Raw genomic sequence first — 19,338 nt, 5'->3', positions numbered from 1 at the left:
GTTTGTGGATAAAAAATAAGGAGCCAAAGCATCAAGACACGAAAAATAAAGATGAACCAGTGGGTAAAAGAAGGTTTAAGTTCCTCTGATTCATATGTTTGTGTGCATCCACAGAATATGAGCAATGTTTCTCAGAGTCTTGTGCATGATGATCTGAATATAAACAAAAGAAATGCAAACCTGAGTGAGGGACAGGGAGGACTCTGCCGCTCGTGCTGACTTTAAAATAAACTTCAAATTCTCCATCTTGCATGAGAAATTTGAACAATGAAACATCTGCTTTAAATAAGAAAAATGTTCTAATATGTTTCCAAAGCTAAGCACAGCCCTCACATAGTGATATTAACAGGGGTCTCTTCCACAGTGCAGCAGGTAAGCAGGAATGGTCTGACTTACAAAGCAACATCAAATAAATGATATGTGCTTTATTTATCATTGTCCTGATTGTTAGCAGCGTTTGCCCTTACCACCCTCCCTACACCTGTGGAACAAGGTCCAAGAAAACCTGAGGCTTTCTCAATCTGTAGGCTCTTCTTAAAAAGTTATTAAAACACAATATGTACTGCTGCTAAGTTCAATCACTTTCTATCTACTTACAACTAATTTAATAAAAAGAATAGAGTGAGAAATATTCATTGCAACATGTAAACACTACATTCAAAATGGGCCCCTCCTCCTGGGCTCATTGCCACAAGAAGCGCACGCCCACTGTAGGACTTAGCATGTACCTTTACTGCTGGTGGTACTTACCTTATTATTACAGTCTACGGTACCTACACTGCAAGCAGCCTGAGATTATTAGCCTACTTATAATTGTGATGGAAAACTGTTAAGCATATTACTGAATGTAAGTGCAAAGCCATGTTAAATAGCCCACCCAGTGACGTCATTATTAGAGCATGCGTGCCTGCGTGCACCGTTAAGAGGTCAGAGGGAGTTCCCAGACCAAAAGAGATGATAGCGGACGTGTTTTTCTTCTGTTGATATTAGCCACTAGATGGTATTAGCTAACCACTTTGGATGACTGTAAGGACGCGAAAGACTGCTGCAGAAATGTCTAACGTAACAGGTTATGGGCCCAGTCATGCAGGCCAAACGTGGCTCAGACTTTTATTCGACGGTGATGAGAAAAACTACGAGCTCTGGGAAAAGAGGTTCCTCGCGCACATGGAGTTACGCGCAGGGGAGGACCCGCAGATAGACGAGGACGACGAAGAAGCCCTCGCGCAAGATGAGACAAAGAACGGAGAGGCATATGCAGAGTTGGTGCAATGTCTAGACAACAAGAGTTTGCCATTGGTAATGAGGGACGCGAAACGTGATGGAAGAAGAGCACTTGAGATTCTTCGCGGGCACTATGCGGGAAAGGACAAACCCTGCGTTGTGAGTTTGTATTGTGAACTTTCCTCGCTCCATAAGGATGCAATGAAACTGTAACTGACTACATAATTTGAGCAGAGACTATATTCACATCATTGAGAAGAGCAGACGAGCATATTAGTGATGGTCTTCAGATAGCAATGGTAGTAAAGGGGCTACCTGATTCATACAAGCCATTCGTTGTGCACATCACCCAGACAAATGACATTGTAACGTTCAGCGAGTTTAAAACAAAACTGCAAAGTTATGAGAGTACTGAAAAATATGGGAAGAGTGACGGAAATGTAGAAGACAACGTGATGAAGACTAGCGGGGCAACAAGGGCACGTGGAAGAGGAAGAGGAAAGAAAATGAACCTGGCTGATGTCGAGTGTTAGACATGTGGTAAAAAGGGGCACATGGCAAGGACATGTCATGACGGATTCCAAGCGAGAAGGGAAGAACGAAAATGGGACACACCACAGCGAGGAAGGGGGCGCGGCCGAGGACAAGACTGTGAGTATGTAAAGAAAGCTAATGGAGAAACGGAGGCAGAGCCGACATCGTTCTGTTTCTTTAAAATAAGTGACTGTCCGACACAAAGAGGAAACAAGAAGGGTCTCATGGTCGACTGCGGCGCCACAACACACATGATCAACGACCCCAAAAAGTTCAAGACAGTTGATAAGAGCTTCAGACCTGAAGGCCACACGATCGAGCTTGCCGACGGAACCAAGGTGAGCGGGATGGCGAAGATGAGGGGAGACGCCGAAGTCTACTTGCTGGACAGTATGCAGCAGAGAAGCAAACATGTAGATATAAAGTATGACTTTGTACGGTCTGCACACACAGAAGGGTAAATAGATAGTAAATTAACCATTAGTTAATAGTTATTTACTGTTAACAAACAATGAAATGATAGTTAATAATGTTTGCTAATGATTTGTAATGCTATAATTTATGTTATATTAACAGTTTATTGATGCACACATTATAACATTTCATACACTTTATGAAGTGTTTGTTAATGATGACCAAATGATTTATAAACCTTTAAGAGATGGTTTATAAAACATCTATAAACATTACAGAGACACATGGACCAGATATTTGTTCATGGTTTGTAAATATTTTATAAAGCGTCTATTAACATTATTTGGATGGTTATTATAAAGTTGGAACTGAAGATTATAATCCCTTATTGATACTTTGTAAAGCATCTATAAATATTTTTTAGATAGATAATAAATATTTTATCAATGATTAATAATTGGTTTATAAACCATCTACAATCATTATCCACACCATGTTTGTGCGCCTCATTAAATGTTATATAGATGACCTATAGAAGATTATTTTTTGCACACCAATAACAGTATTGAAAACACAATATTTCACAAACCTTTAAGTTATTGTTAACTAGAAGGAAGACTCAGGGGGAATCGCACCGAGGACCTGCTAAGAGATCACCTGATTGTGATAGAGTGGAACGAATGACTGAGTAAAAAACAATATAATGTTTCTTTAGGACACCTGCTTGATGATATTGCTAAGTGTAGCCCAGGTTTAACTATGACACATTTCTTTATTTTAAAATGAACATATATGTAGTGGAGGTGTAACTCAAAATATAAAGTTATTGAAAGATAGTTAGAGGGTTAACTTTCTGTTGTTGTCTTTGAGTGATTTTATGAGTTTGTAAGTGAGCCAATCGGTGAACTCTATTAGTCCGTGAGCCGGCCAATCCAAGTACCAACGCCTTATTTGCTGCATATTGTCCTACAAAAATGAAATCATAGGATGGGTTTAATATGTAGCCAAAACCCCCTTGTATTCATATGTCATGTGTCATAATTTCTACATACCTCACTGAGGTAATTCATGATAGCAAAGATAAAACCTTTATCTCTTAAGATACTTTTCAGAATATAGAAGAACACCAGCCACCATGGCTCAAAACATCAACATATAGCTCTTTATAGATGCTCATACTGATTTATATATTTTCAAATGCAACTCATGCACGTCTCAGTATTTTGCTGTCTTTATTTTTTTTATAGTATTTTGTCATAGCTGTCCTGACCTTGTCTGTTTGTTTTTTTGTCATGTATATGTCCCCAGTTTGTCACGCTATTGCATCTAATAATAAAAAATAAAAAAATACTTACCTGTGCTTCTGAGTGACTCACAGTGTTTGCATGGTGGCTCCTTGTTTCCCTTTTTCGGATTGTGAACGTTTTTTTTTTTGTTTTTTTTAAAATCTTTTTAATTAAATATTTTAATTCCATATCTGCAATTGGGTCCAGTTCCTTGTTTTCCACTTCGTGACAGTTTCTTGCCCATGTGTGCAAGGCTTAGTCTTGCCTTGTTGCTGTTCTGCCTTCATGGGCAAACTTTTAAGATGTGCAAGGACCTTTTTATTCCATTTGAACTACTGTAGCTTTTTCTTTTTGAAAATTCAGCATATGTCCACAAAACACAGGACCCTGCTTAAGATGAAAATGTTTCCCCGTAGTGAGTTAATATTGTGACACTGTCATAGACATGCAATGGACTTTTTTTACATTTCAGAATGATGGTTGTTGTCTTACATTATGACATTATGACATTTTGATGTAAATCTGACTTTCTATCTCAATTACTTTTTTTATCACACTATTTTGACTTTGGCCTTTCTCATTTGGCCAACATGACTTTTTATCTCGTAATTTGAACTTTCTTTAGGCCGACCATGTTATGTTTTCCCATTGTCTATTTCCTATTGTGTCCTAGTTTCAATCTACTGCTTACATGCACTTTCCTAATATCATGTCCCAAAGCTGGATCCTCTCCTTAAACCACATGATATTTACACATGTATCCTTTATTTGCCATGTAAACATGTAATCGATCATTTTCTCCATTATTTTGCACATTTTAATGCAATTGGTCTGTAAAGTCCTGGACTTGTACAATCTTTTTCTTGTAAATTAGAGCTAGGGGATATTTGTTACAGAAGTTTATTTGCTTTGAACACAAAGAACAAATTTGTGTGTGTTGGAAAGAAACCAGGATTAATACACGAGTAATCATTTCTTTGACTTTGTTGTTAAAAAGAGTTCCTGAAGATGGAATAGACCTTTTTTTTTGCAGCAAATATTCTCAACCTGTCATTAAAAACACTTTGTTTCATTGCATTGGATCCAAAGATTTAAGGATGTTATAAACGACCTGTGTCTTTAAGTATGTTATATGCTGTATGAAAAGTTGTCAGGTCTCAGTTTGATTTGAAACGGTTTGTGAAACATTATCCTGGAGAAATGTCAACTTTCATCAAGTCAAAGATCATTTGTATAACACATTTGTATAACACCCAGGGATTTCTCATTATATGGAGAACATTTTTACAATAGCTCAAATGAATTGTCATTATTAAAAATGTTGTATTGAAGGAGCAGTGCTGAAAGACAAAATAAATATGTGACTCTGGTGTGACGAGCCCTCCACACCGTGCTGCTGGTTTGTTTTCTGTTACAGGTTCAGGTCAAGGCGGGGTCTTAATCAGGGGATGAGCTGCACCTTGGCCCGGTGCAGTCCTCATCCATATAATCCTCTTCTCAGGACAGACGCTCTCTCTCTCACCTTGTTCTCACATTTGATCATTGTAAATAAATGTGGTGTTATTTTGGTAGAGCTCGTCTTCGACTCCTGTTTTTCTTGCAGCCTCAGAGCCGGGTTGTAACAATGGAAAGAGTTTCTTTTTTCTTCCATGTTTTGATATCGTTTGACACAATACAGACACAATTACTCTCCACTGTGGATCTTTCTCCAAAAGAAAATATAAATGTCTTTCAACAGATATTTTGTCAAATATGTACTTGAAAACCTCTGTTGGATTTCACGATTGCATCATATTGGGTATGATAACAGCAGCAAAACATAAACTTCAAATTAAATAATTCAGAGTCAGGATATTAAACATGTTTGAGAAAACCATTTTTTTCCTTAATAAGGTGATATTATTAAGGATATATAAATGACCCCTACATCAAAATAAAGAGAAAATACCAACAGTTGACAGAAGAGATTATTCATGGTTCTATATTTATTCAGATTTGATTTGCAAACTCTGTTTTTGCAGCTGATTCTAAATGTTGTGCCGACCTCTTGTTGTCTCCAAACTCGTCCGTCTCCTCTTTAAATGGACTCCTCTGTTTGCTTTGAGGTCTCAGCTGAAACAAACAAATAATAAAATGGTTTAGTGAACATACATCACAAATAAAATGAAGTTCATCTAATGTCAGAAAAATGTTCCTCAAAGTGAGCCATGTTTTCTTATGAATATATTCAGAGCTGTTTTCATTAAGTTACCGTTGACACTTGTCTCTCGTCTTTTCTTCTTCTTTCTCGTTGTCGGTCTGTTCATTCAATCTCATCCTGTCTGTGTCCTCTGTGCTGCTTCCTGTCTCCTCTGTTCTGTTGTTCAGGGCTCTTCTTTAGATTTCAGCTCCTGTTCCTAAAGAAAAAAAAAACAAAAAAAAAAAGAATCAAAAAGGATCCCATGCTGAAAACAAACATTGTGTAGGAATCAAACTCACCTTTTTTAGATCCCACCTGTCCGCTGAGGGAATGAATCAAAGAGACGCTGGGACATTCAATGAACCAAAAAGTTCATTTTGATGAAACAAAATGTAGCTCACATCACATGACCTGATATTATGTCACATCATTAATCATCACATCACATCAGATCAGATCACATGACGAGACAACACATCACAACAGAACGTAACACACAAAGACACAAGACACAACAAGACGCAACAAAACAAAACACAAACAAGACAACACATCACAACAGAACGTAACACACAAAGACACAAGACACAACAAGACGCAACAAAACAAAACACAAACGAGACAACACATCACAACAGAACGTAACACACAAAGACACAACAAGACACAACACTGCACAACAAAACAAAACAACACGACATGAATAACACCACATAACACATAAACACAATGTAATACAGAAACATAATATCTGAAAAAAATCAAACAACAACACAACAAAATACAGGACAACACATGACATGAATAACACAACATAAGACATAAACACAATATAATATAGAAACATAATATCTGAAAAAATCAAACAACAACACAACAAAATACAAGACAACACATTACGTAATATAACACAACATGACATATTTACACATTAACACAACATCATGTGAAAAAACATCAAATCTGAAAAAATCACAACATCACATCAATATCCCCTGACTATGTTTTCAAGTTTCCAGTTTTCTATTGTTCAGGTTTTAAAAACTTTTGTTACCTGGAGCCACAGGTGACCATGTTTTGAGGAGAGAGAGGAGCTGAGGAGGAGCGCTATATGAGAACCACGACGTATGCTGGAGATGCTTATTACAATGCTGAAATATATTTTTGAAATTCAACTTCTTCTTCTGTGACCATATTTGGAGGAGAGGGTGGAGCTAAAGAGGAGCGAGATGTTATCAAATGCCAAGTCATCAGACCAAACAGGAAGTGCCCAAAGAGCTAAAGAGAGAAAACTACATCACACATCACAACCTTAGTCTGCAAGAATATCTTATCTGAACTTAACTTATCTAAACGTATCTAAACTTATCTGAACTTAACTTATCTAAACTTATCTAAACTTAACTTATCTTATTCTATCTTATCATATTCTACTCAACACGGGAGCTTATCTCTAGTGAGGACGCTTCCGTGGAGGCTCTCCTTCCACCCGTGCAGCCGGTCTCTTCTGATGATGCCTAACAGAGGAGGAGTGAGAAGAGGGGGGGAGAGGAGGGAGAGGAGGAGGTAGAGGAGGGAGAGGAGGAGGTAGAGGAGGGAGAGAAGGAGGTAGAGGAGGGAGAGAAGGAGTGAGAGGAGGGAGAGGAGGAGGGAGAGGAGGGAGGGGAGGAGGTAGAGGAGGAAGATGACGCTTCCGTGGAGGCTCTCCTTCCGCCCGTGCAGCCGGTCTCTTCTGATGATACCTAACAGAGGAGGAGCGAGAAGAGGAGGGGGAGGAGGGGGGAGGGAGAGGAGGAAGAGAAGGAGGGAGAGAAGGAGGTAGAGGAGGGAGAGGAGGGAGAGGAGGAGGGAGAGGAGGGAGAGAAGGAGGGAGAGGAGGAGGAGGGAGAGGAGGAGGTAGAGGAGGGAGAGAAGGAGGGAGAGAAGGAGGTAGAGGATGGAGAGAAGGAGGAAGAGAAGGAGGGAGAGGAGGGAGAGAAGGAGGGAGAGGAGGAGGTAGAGGACGGAGAGAAGGAGGGAGAGAAGGAGGGAGAGGAGGGAGAGAAGGAGGGAGAGGAGGGAGAGAAGGAGGGAGGGGAGGAGCGGGAGGACGATGACGCTTCTGTGGAGGATCTCCTTCCGCCCGTGCAGCCGGTCTCTTCTGATGATACCTGACAGAGGAGGAGCGAGAAGACGGGGGGGAGGAGGGGGGAGGGAGAGGAGGAAGAGAAGGAGGGAGAGGAGGGAGAGGAGGAGCAAGAAGAGGTAGAGGAGGGAGAGGAGGAGGTAGAGGAGGGAGAGAAGGAGGGAGAGGAGGGAGAGAAGGAGGGAGAGGAGGGAGAGGAGGAGGGAGAGAAGGAGGGAGGGGAGGAGGTAGAGGAGAAAGATGACGCTTCTGTGGAGGATCTCCTTCCGCCCGTGCAGCCGGTCTCTTCTGATGATACCTAACAGAGGAGGAGAGAGAAGTGGAGGGGGAGGAGGGGGGAGGGAGAGGAGGGAGAGAAGGAGGGAGAGGAGGAGCAAGAAGAGGTAGAGGAGGGAGAGGAGGAGGTAGAGGAGGGAGAGAAGGAGGGAGAGAAGGAGGGAGAGGAGGGAGAGAAGGAGGGAGAGGAGGTAGAGGAGGAGGGAGAGAAGGAGGTAGAGGAGGGAGGGGAGGAGCCAGAGGAGGACGATGACGCTTCCGTGGAGGCTCTCCTTCCGCCCGTGCAGCCGGTCTCTTCTGATGATACCTAACAGAGGAGGAGAGAGAAGACGGGGGGGAGGAGGGGGGAGGGAGAGGAGGGAGGGGAGGAGCAAGAAGAGTTAGAGGAGGGAGAGGAGAGAGAGGAGGAGGTAGAGGATGGAAAGAAGGAGGTAGAGGAGGGAGAGGAGGGACAGAAGGAGGTAGAGGATGGAGAGAAGGAGGTAGAGGAGGGAGAGAAGGAGAGAGAGGAGGGAGAGAAGGAGGTAGAGGAGGAAGACGAGGATCAAGAAGAGGAGGGAGAGAAGGAGGTAGAGGAGGGAGAGAAGGAGGTAGAGGAGGGAGAGAAGGAGAGAGAGGAGGGAGAGAAGGAGGTAGAGGAGGGAGAGAAGGAGAGAGAGGAGGGAGAGAAGGAGGTAGAGGAGGGAGAGAAGGAGAGAGAGGAGGGAGAGAAGGAGAGAGAGGAGGAAGACGAGGATCAAGAAGAGGAGGGAGAGAAGGAGGTAGAGGAGGAGCAAGAAGAGGAGGAGAAGGAGGGAGAGGAGGGAGGGGAGGAGGGGAGGAGGGAGGTGAGGAGGGAGAGAAGGACGGAGTGGAGGAGGGAGTAACAAGAGGAGAGAGAGACGGAGAAAGAGGAGGAAGATGACACTTCCGTGGAGGCTCTCCTTTCGCCCGTGCAGCCGGTCTCTTCTGATGACGAGAAGGAGGAGGGAGGAGGAAGAAGAGGAACAAGAGAAGGAGAAAGAGGAGGCAGGGGAAGAGCGGAGGAGGGGGGAGGAGGAAGAGGAGGGAGAGAAGGAGGGAGAGGAAGGAGGGGAGGAGGGAGGCGAGGAGGGAGAGAAGGGCGGAGTGGAGGAGGGAGTAACAAGAGGCGAGAGAGAAGGAGAAAGAGGAGGCAGGGGAGGAGGGGGGGAGGGGGGAGGAGGAAGAGGAGGGAGAGAAGGAGGGAGAGGAGGGAGGGGAGGAGGGAGTGGAGGAGGGAGAGAAGGAGGGAGTGGAGGGAGAGGAGGGAGAGAAGGAGGGAGAGGAGGGAGGGGAGGGAGAGAAGGAGGGAGAGGAGGGAGAGAAGGAGGGAGTAGAAAGAGGAGGGAGAGGAGGGAGAGGAGGAAGAGGAGGGAGAGAAGGAGGGAGAGGAGGGAGAGGAGGGAGAGAAGGAGGGAGAGAAGGAGGGAGAGGAGGAGGTAGAGGAGGGAGAGAAGGAGTGAGAAGAGGAGGGAGAGAAGGGGGGAGAGGAGGAGGTAGAGGGGGGAGAGGAGGGAGAGAAGGAGGGGGAGAAGGGAGAGAAGGAGGGACAGGAGGGAGAGAAGGAAGGAGAGGGGGGAGAGAAGGAGGGAGAGAAGGAGGGAGAGGAGGGAGAGAAGGGAGAGAAGGAGGGAGAGGAGGAGTAAGAAGAGGAGGTAGAGAAGGAGGGAGAGAAGGAGGGAGAGAAGGGAGAGAAGGAGGGAGAGAAGGAGGGAGGGGAGGGAGGGGAGGAGCAAGAAGAGGAGGAAGAGGAGGAGGGAGAGGAGGGAGAGGAGGAAGAGGAGGGAGAGAAGGAGGGAGAGGAGGGAGAGGAGGGAGAGAAGGAGGGAGAGAAGGAGGGAGAGGAGGAGGTAGAGGAGGGAGAGAAGGAGTGAGAAGAGGAGGGAGAGAAGGGGGGAGAGGAGGAGGTAGAGGGGGGAGAGGAGGGAGAGGAGGGAGAGAAGGAGGGAGTGGAGGGAGAGAAGGAGGGAGATAAGGAGGGAGAGGAGGGAGAGAAGGAGGGAGAGGAGGGAGAGAAGGAGGGAGAGAAGGGAGAGAAGGAGCATGAAGAGGTAGAGGAGGTAGAGGACGGAGAGGAGGGAGAGAAGGAGGGACAGGAGGGAGAGAAGGAAGGAGAGGGGGGAGAGAAGGAGGGAGAGAAGGAGGGAGAGGAGGGAGAGAAGGGAGAGAAGGAGGGAGAGGAGGAGTAAGAAGAGGAGGTAGAGAAGGAGGGAGAGAAGGAGGGAGAGAAGGGAGAGAAGGAGGGAGAGAAGGAGGGAGGGGAGGGAGGGGAGGAGCAAGAAGAGGAGGAAGAGGAGGAGGGAGAGGAGGGAGAGGAGGAGGGAGAGAAGGAGGGAGAGGAGGGAGAGAAGGAGGTAGAGGAGGACGATGACGCTTCCGTGGAGGATCTCCTTCCGCCCGTGCAGCCGGTCTCTTCTGATGATACCTAACAGAGGAGGAGCGAGAAGACGGGGGGGAGGAGGGGGGAGGGAGAGGAGGGAGGGGAGGAGCAAGAAGAGTTAGAGGAGGGAGAGGAGGGACAGAAGGAGGTAGAGGATGGAGAGAAGGAGGTAGAGGAGGGAGAGAAGGAGAGAGAGAAGGGAGAGAAGGAGGTAGACGAGGGAGAGAAGGAGGTAGAGGAGAGAGAGAAGGAGAGAGAGGAGGGAGAGAAGGAGAGAGAGGGAGAGAAGGAGAGAGAGGAGGGAGAGAAGGAGGTAGAGGAGGAAGACGAGGATCAAGAAGAGGAGGGAGAGAAGGAGGTAGAGGAGGGAGAGAAGGAGAGAAAGGAGGGAGAGAAGGAGGTAGAGGAGGAAGACGAGGATCAAGAAGAGGAGGGAGAGATAGAGGTAGAGGAGGGAGAGAAGGAGAGAGAGGAGGGAGAGAAGGAGGTAGAGGAGGGAGAGAAGGAGAGAGAGGAGGGAGAGAAGGAGGTAGAGGAGGAAGACGAGGATCAAGAAGAGGAGGGAGAGAAGGAGGTAGAGGAGGAGCAAGAGGGGGAGGAGAAGGAGGGAGAGGAGGGAGGGGAGGAGTGGAGGAGGGAGGTGAGGAGGGAGAGAAGGACGGAGTGGAGGAGGGAGTAACAAGAGGAGAGAGAGACGGAGAAAGAGGAGGAAGATGACGCTTCCGTGGAGGCTCTCCTTCCGCCCGTGCAGCCGGTCTCTTTTGATGACGAGAAGGAGGAGGGAGGAGGAAGAAGAGGAACAAGAGAAGGAGAAAGAGGAGGCAGGGGAAGAGCGGAGGAGGGGGGAGGAGGAAGAGGAGGGAGAGAAGGAGGGAGAGGAAGGAGGGGAGGAGGGAGGCGAGGAGGGAGAGAAGGGCGGAGTGGAGGAGGGAGTAACAAGAGGAGAGAGAGAAGGAGAAAGAGGAGGCAGGGGAGGAGGCAGGGGAGGAGGAGGGGGTGAGGGGGGAGGAGGGAGAGGAGGGAGAGAAGGAGGGAGAGGAGGGAGGGGAGGAGGGAGTGGAGGAGGGAGAGAAGGAGGGAGTGGAGGAGGGAGAGGAGGGAGAGAAGGAGGGAGTGGAGGGAGAGGAGGGAGAGAAGGAGGGAGTAGAAAGAGGAGGGAGTGGAGGAGGGGAGGAGAGGGAAGGAGGAAGAGGAGGGAGAGAAGGAGGGAGAGGAGGAGGGAGAGAAGGAGGGAGAGGAGGAGGTAGAGGAGGGAGAGAAGGAGTGAGAAGAGGAGAGAGAGGGGGGAGAGGAGGGAGAGAAGGGAGAGAAGGAGGGAGAGGAGGAGGTAGAGGGGGGAGAGAAGGAGGGAGAGAAGGGAGAGAAGGAGGGAGAGAAGGGAGAGAAGGAGGGAGAGGAGGAGGTAGAGGGGGGAGAGGAGGGAGAGGAAGGAGAGAAGGGAGAGGAGGAGCAAGAAGAGGAGCGAGAGAAGGCAGGGGAGGAGGGGAGGAGGGGGAAGGAGGAAGAGGAGGGAGAGAAGGAGGGAGAGGAGGGAGGGGAGGAGGGGAGGAGGAAGATGAGGAAGATGAGGAAGAAGAGGAAGAGCTCACTTGAAGGTCAAGGATCAAGCAGTTAGAGGGACAGGCAGGAGGAGAAACAGAAGGGGACCTGGGTGGAGACGGTTCTGGAGAGCTGGCTGCTGCCGGGACCCTCAGACTGGTCTGATCCGGGTCGTGGACAGTCCAGTGGGAGCACTAAAGACAGAAACAAACCAACATTTCAACATTCAAAGTCTGAAGTTATAAAGAACATTCAATAAGTGTTCCTTAAAGTCATTCAAACAAACACATTTCTACAAGTATTTGCTGTAATTCATATTTGTATTGTTTTGTAGGCAGGCTGTCAGCCTATATGTTCATTGTTGGTGTGATGTGCTTCGCCTATCAAAAGATCAAAGTGCACACTCACAAAGATTGATTTTGGATAGAAACTGAATTATCTGAACCAAACGTCTTTCACAGTTTCATCCACAACATAATATTAATTAAAAATGAGTTTTTTTATCAGTAAAAAGGCCTGATAAGTAAACGTAAACAAGACTTTTAGTGAAACTACAAATTGTTAAGGTTCATTGATTTACTTTAGGGTTTAAAAAAAGATTTCAATCATTCTTGAGATGAAATACAAACCAACTGTTGAGTTCAAAGGAAATAAGTGAATAATTACCTCTGCAGATGAGGAAGGAGAGCGAGGAGGAGTTCCAGGCGGGGACCTCGGTGATGAACCTCCCGAAGAGCCGGCTGAAGACGGGATCCTCCTCAGGATCACCCTCGGGCTGGACCAGTCCGGGTCCTGGACGAGGGTGTAGGCCATCCTGAATCGCTGGTTCGTCTAAAAGACAGAAACAATCCCAAAATGTAAACCTCTGATAAATTGAAGAATATGTTTTCTAAAAAATAAAGTCCTCACATCCTCACACTATTAAGTTATGACCAACAATCAATAATTATTCATTAAATGATTAAAAGTCACATTTCTATGAGTATTTACAGTAGAAAGTATTTTTTTAATATCTATATATTGTTGGTTTAATGTGTTATTAAAGTTTACACTCACATAATAATTAATTCAGGATAAAACACTGTTTCTTTCTCAACACAATATAAATGAAATAGACTTTTTGAGTTTGAAAACAGTTAAAATCATTTCGTTTTTATAAAGATCACGACAGAAGCAGCTGCTAACATTATTATGTTTTCATATTTAATTTATTACATGTTTTCATATTTAATTTATTACATGTTTTCATATTTGTTTGTGATAAAAAGTGAATAGTCTTAAAAACCTCTTATTGAACTTTAAACGTGTGATCGTGTCGATCTAGTTTTATTCAAATCATCAATCTTACGTCCTGCATGCTCAAACACTTGTTGATAGGAGGAGAAACGTTTTCGATGAAGATCTTTTGTGAAGAAATCCTCGAAAATATGAAACTTTTAAACCACTTTGAATATTTGCTGCTGTCTCTGAGTTTGTTTTTGTTCGAATAAATTCATTTTCGTATCTGGTCTATCACCATGGCAACCATGCAGCAGGTTACTATGGAGATTTAAAATGCTGTTTACTTTTTAAATATAGCTAACTTTATTTTAAAAGTGTATTTAAGCTAGGCTACAACATGTAAATTAAAAATGAGCTAGGCCTCTCCTAGACAAAAATAACATAAATAAAGTTCATGAATTAAGACCCTAACGATGAGAAAATAATAAAGGATGAAAATTGAGACAAACGCACAGTTAGTCTACTTTTTTGTTGTCTATTTTAACTCGACCTGGTCTGAAGCCTTAAATTAAACTGTGTTACTATTTTGAGTTTGTGTGAAACGTCTGTCATGTGTAGACTAATGTGAGTTTTAAATGTCATTTAATAATCTCAATATTGCGATCGTGTCGACAGTAAAAGTTTTATTCAAAGAATCAATCTTACGTCGTCCGTGTTGACACTCTTGAGCTTTGTGATGATGTTCAGTCGATGTTTGGAGAACAAAAAGTCCTTGATGAAGATCTTTGTCCAAGAAATCCTCGAAAATATCAAACTTTGAAAGCACAGTGAATATTTGCTGCTGTCTCTCAGTGAGATTTGTTTCAAAGTACTTTGACTTTGTTTTTGTTCGAATTACTTAATTTTAGAATCGTCTCCTGGCAACCTGGGTTACTATGGAGATGTTAAGTAGACTATTTAAATCTACGATCTACATTTTTTTAAATATATAAAACTGGAATTTATTTTTTGCCAATTATTTTTTTGTCACATAATTTCCCCTCAATCTTTTAGTCTTTAAATTGAGCCTGCAGATAGGGACTTCTAAAAATATAAAACACTGTTTTTCTCGATTTTATCTGATTAACCCCTTCTTCCACAAAAAGGACAGCAGGTGGCGCTGTTATTCAGGTGGTTGAAGTATCTGTGAGCTCTGTGCTCCAGCCTCATAATATTTATACTTAAAGGCTGACCAAACCACACGTGTTTTTCAATCCCCTCTACTTATCTTTGTGTGGTAGGCCTATTTGAACCTTTCTTGCTTAGATAAAGATGTGGCTGCCACTTTGATTTCTAAGGCTCTTTTACAGACAATCTTAAGCCTCACTTAAAGTAAAATGCACAAGTAACACATCTGAAGTGTTATCTCCTTTACAACAAAATCATACCAAAGTGTTTTGGTGAGCAAGCACTTAATAGTCTTTGGTTTGGTAAACTACATTACAATATATTCAAAATGGTAAATGGACTGGACTCACAGCACTTTTCTAGTCTTCTGACCATGAAAACACTCTGCATGTAGCCTATAACATTCCCCAGATTTGTTTGATTTTTTTTGCACATATTAACCCTTCCGTGCATGAATTATGATATCAGGTAACCAGTTTTTTTAATGCAATTTGCAATTTTAGGACATGCAAGGTAACATTATTATTTATTTTATTTTAAATTCATAATTCTGAAGAAGTTACAGAAATTTCCACCAGAGTGGACATGATGCAACCCTAAAATGCAAAAAATACTTTGGAGTGCATTAACTTTTCATCTCATAATTCTGACTTTTTATCTCATCATTTCGACTTAATATGGGCAATAAAACAAAGTTTAAATTGTAATATTTTTAACTGGCGGAAATGGGCTTCCATAGCCTGATTGAATTAAATATTAGATTTCACTATGCACTTTTAATCTAAGTTTATGGCACCATGGGAAAGCAGGGGTGGGGTTTACAATTAGTAAAGGAATTCAATCAATCAGGGCTCTCCAATTATTAAAGCCCCACAATGGTTATTTAGTTTTTAACCCTAAAATTGATGCTGCTAGTCTAAAAAACCTAACTGTAGGCTATTTAATTAACTGTAGCCTACCCCCCCCCCCCCCCAAACACACACACACACACACACACACACTATGGCCAATGGAGAATTCCTTCACAGCAATCGCTGGACCAAACTTGCTGCCCTAATTAGCCTACTCAGACTGAGACAAGAGTTATTCCATGTCAAATGCTGAAGCAGAATTACCCTAGAGCAAATCTAACAGGGGGAGTCAGATAAAAAGCCATTAACAAAACTCCTAGTGAAGTCAATTCGGGGCGGAGCTCAATGTGCGCCCACATTGAGCTCCACCCCGAATTGCACACTGCAGTCAGGGGCTTCTCCAGTCAGGTGCTTCTCGGCCAATCGGCTATCAGCTAGCCTTCGCTCAGACTAAGCCTTCTTACTCCCGCGTTCGCTCTTTTGCCGCTGTAACATGAGCATGAGAGATCTCATTTACCCACTTGGAAATAATATTTAATGAAATTGAACTAATTCTAAATTGATATTGCCCATACTGAGGAGAGCTGTGCCGTGAGTTGTTTATGTAGCCTGTTTGGCTAGCTTCGAAGTTGTTAGCATTTATGCTAATTATTGCTAATGTGTATGGCCATGTTCAGGCGCTAACTGTTCAAAACTAATGTGAGATTGTGGTATTTAAATGCTAATATGGTCATCAGTCACAATAAAGCTAGCGTGATACAGTCTATTGCCTGTGGAATGATTTTGTCTGTTGGTTATAAAAGGGAAATGATACTTTTCCATACTGTTAGACTATGGTGTTTTCTTAAAGGGATACTTCCCCTGTTGAAACATGAATCTGTATTGACATTGGGTCATATATGTAGTAGAAATTTGAAATAATTTTTGAAGTTGGTGCCTTCTTGGCCGAGAAAAGGCAGAAAGTGTCTTTTTGGCTCCTGTGGATGAAAGACACCGAATCCCAGAATGCACAGCACCGCAGGCCACGCCCACTAAGGTCCTCTATTTCAGAATCAGAAATACTTTATTAATCCTAGAGGGATTTTTTTTTTAATTTTTTTTAAAGATTTATTTTTGGGCTTTTTGTGCCTTTATTGTACAGATATGATAGTGGATAGAGTCGGAAATCAGGGAAAGAAGTCATTTAAGGATACCTTTCCGATAGAAAAGGACAGCTGTCATTAAAAGTAACACATGAACACCAAGATTCCTTCAAGTGTTTGTGTCAGCGTGTCGGCATGTCGGCTTGTCCCCACCCCCCCAACGCTGTAAACCTAGGGGAAACACTGCAGTTTCTCCAAAATATACAGTATAGCAGTAGAAATATAGTAATAAAAACATTTACAGACATATTTACTTCAACACATAAGGCCATTTCCTCAACTGATTCAGAGATTTCTTCCAGAATTGTTTTTGGAAATTCCTGGCAGAAAACAGACTCTATGTCTGTGTCCATAGGCAAACAGTGAGATCACCGACACCACCAGTCTGCCCCAGCTCGAGCCGGCCCCGGCTCCTCGTCCTCAACGCCGCCGACAGGCAGGCCTTATGTCTCGGCTGCTGAGCTGGCAGCGGCCGGCGGCGGGCAGCAATAAAGCAACGGTTGCTGCCGACAGGCCGGTTTTAGCGTGTTAGTGTAGCTTCCAAGCAGTATGGCAGACGTTAAGTTTTGATTCTGGGAGTGAGTTCCCACCCACTGATCTGTGATTGGTCTGTAGCTTCAGTGATCGAAAATATGAGGAACTAGCGTTGTAGTTTCACCCCGCTAACCGCAACAGCTTCCAGTGACGCAATATGATGATTTTTGCCTCACTGGAAGCTGAAGAAAAGGCATTGAAGTAGCAGCAGCAGTATCTGACTTTGCCAATTTATTGATTGTTTGTGTCTCTCTGTCCTCATATGCTGTTTGTTAACTTTGCTGTTGCAAGAATTGGGGGAAAAGTGTTTGCATTAATATAAAGTTGTCATTTCTGAGTTGTGTTAATTTTTTTTGAAGTCCCATAACTTTCTGTTTATAAATGTGTGTTACTTCATGTTTTATAAACCACTTAATATTTCATCAATTATAAATATTACAAGCATTAGTTGCAACTTTATAATAGTCATTCACATATTGTTTATGAATGGTTTATAAACCATGTATAAAGCAATTGTTAACATTTTATAAACATCAATTCCAACTTTATAATAACCATCCAAATAATGTTAATAGATGCTCTACACATTATTTATGAACCATTTACAAAGTATTACAAACATCAGTTCCAACTTTACAATAACCATCCAGATAATAATTGTAGATGGTTTATAAACCAATTATTAATCATTGATAAAATATTAATTATCTATCTAAAAATATTTATAGATGCTTTACAAAGTATTAATAAGGGATTATAATCTTCAGTTCCAACTTTATAATAACCATCTTAATAATGTTAATAGACACTTTATAAAATATTTACAAACAGGGACTTCCGGTGATGCAAGCACCTGAGTAGCCATGCTCTGTCAGAGCTCCGGCACATTATCCTGCAACATTGGTTTCACTATTCCTTTTGGCGAGAAACTTTGAAGCAAAGCGGAGTAACTACTCAAGGTGATGTCCTTGGACCAATTTTGGAGCAAAATGCCTCCCAAACAGCTTTCTAAGAAGAAAGATACACCTGCAGCCTCCCCTGAAAATGACGACGCCAGGCCAGCAGCTAAAGCGTGTGATGCTAACTCCGAAGCCGACCCGAGGCTGACCAAAGCTCTGGAGACAATGACAGCAAATATTGCCGCTATGATGGATGAAAAGCTAGAAAAGATGGTACATGATATTAACGCCAATATCTCCCAGAGTTTAAAAATAGTCACCGACCGAGTTAACGAGGCGGAGCAGCGGATACTAGCTGTGGAAAACATGTCAACCGGCGCAGAGCAACGTCTGGTGGTTATGGAAAAAAAAAGTACACGAGCTAACTGAACGGCTTAACGACTATGAAAATAGAGGTCGACGTAAAAACGTAAGGATCATGGGCCTGCCGGAGAATTTGGAGGGTACCAACGCATCTCTTTTTATGGAATCCTGGATCCCAAAGGTCCTTCGCCTGGACACCAAAGCGGGCCGTGTCAAGCTGGAAAGGGCGCACAGGCTCCCGGGTCCCGTGATGTCAAGGTTTCCTCGAGCCATGATAGTGAGGTTTCACAACTTCAGTAATCGCCAAAGAGTAATGGATGCAGCCAGACGTCTCAAGGACGTCCGAATCGACGGTACACGAATCCATTTCTTTCCTGATTTTTCTGCGGCGACACAGAAAAGACGACGCGAGTACGACCAAGTAAGGAAGAAGCTCCAGAACATAGACGGGGCCCGCTACGCCATGATCTACCCCGCTTCTCTCAGGATTACAGTGAATAACACTGTTAAAACATTTAACTCTCCAGAGCAAGCCTCAGCATTTGTTGATACTCTGTAGATTACCTAAAATACACAAATGAAGCCGAAAACGTTGTCTTTTTATATATAATGTGAGAGCAGTGCTCACTTTTAAACACACCTGTCTGCCTGGAGTGCTTAAATCGGTTTCCTAAACATCTTAGGGGTATCCTGCCATTCTGTGTTTTGTTAAGCTTTATGGAGGAGAATAGTTCACACTCCCTAATCTAAGATCTTTACCTATCAGGTACATTTATGTTATCTAACTTGCTTATTTATATTGAAGCTTGAGGATGACATAATAATGATGCTGCATGGTGTATTTCTACATTGAAGACTTGGAGGCTTAAACCTAACTACAAATTACTTAAATCGTTTTTTCATTTAGTCTCCCCTTATTTTCTTTGCCCAAATAACCACTTGTAAGAGTCATTACTGCCAACAGGAACTGTAATCTACCAATTATGTTTTTTCTTTACTAGTTTTCTGGCACATCGCCTTCTCTAGTATATCAATGATGTTGGCAATAATTCTTAGTGGTAGGAAGATTGATATACATAAATACATTTATGATTATTTACTGTGCCAGCTAAGGAAGGAAAAAATAAATGCTTGCATTTAGAGTCAGACAAGGGGTCCTCCACCCAATAGGAGGTTTAAATCTCACTCTTTGCGGTCGGTTCTG

The 19,338-nt window shown here is 43.4% G+C and overlaps 1 long non-coding RNA gene across 1 annotated transcript; it reads right to left on the bottom strand.

The window, feature by feature from the left end:
• Positions 1-5,423: 5,423 nt before the first annotated feature.
• Positions 5,424-6,195, bottom strand: LOC132974960 (uncharacterized). The gene is made up of 3 exons (XR_009673171.1): positions 5,937-6,195; positions 5,710-5,854; positions 5,424-5,570 (listed from the first exon to the last, which is right to left on the bottom strand). It is a non-coding gene; the product is annotated as an uncharacterized LOC132974960 (long non-coding RNA).
• Between the last annotated feature and the right edge of the window lie 13,143 nt (positions 6,196-19,338).

This window comes from Labrus mixtus, chromosome 5, assembly GCF_963584025.1.
Source record: "Labrus mixtus chromosome 5, fLabMix1.1, whole genome shotgun sequence".
Taxonomy (NCBI): domain Eukaryota; kingdom Metazoa; phylum Chordata; class Actinopteri; order Labriformes; family Labridae; genus Labrus; species Labrus mixtus.
This window is presented reverse-complemented; position numbering and strand designations above follow the sequence as displayed.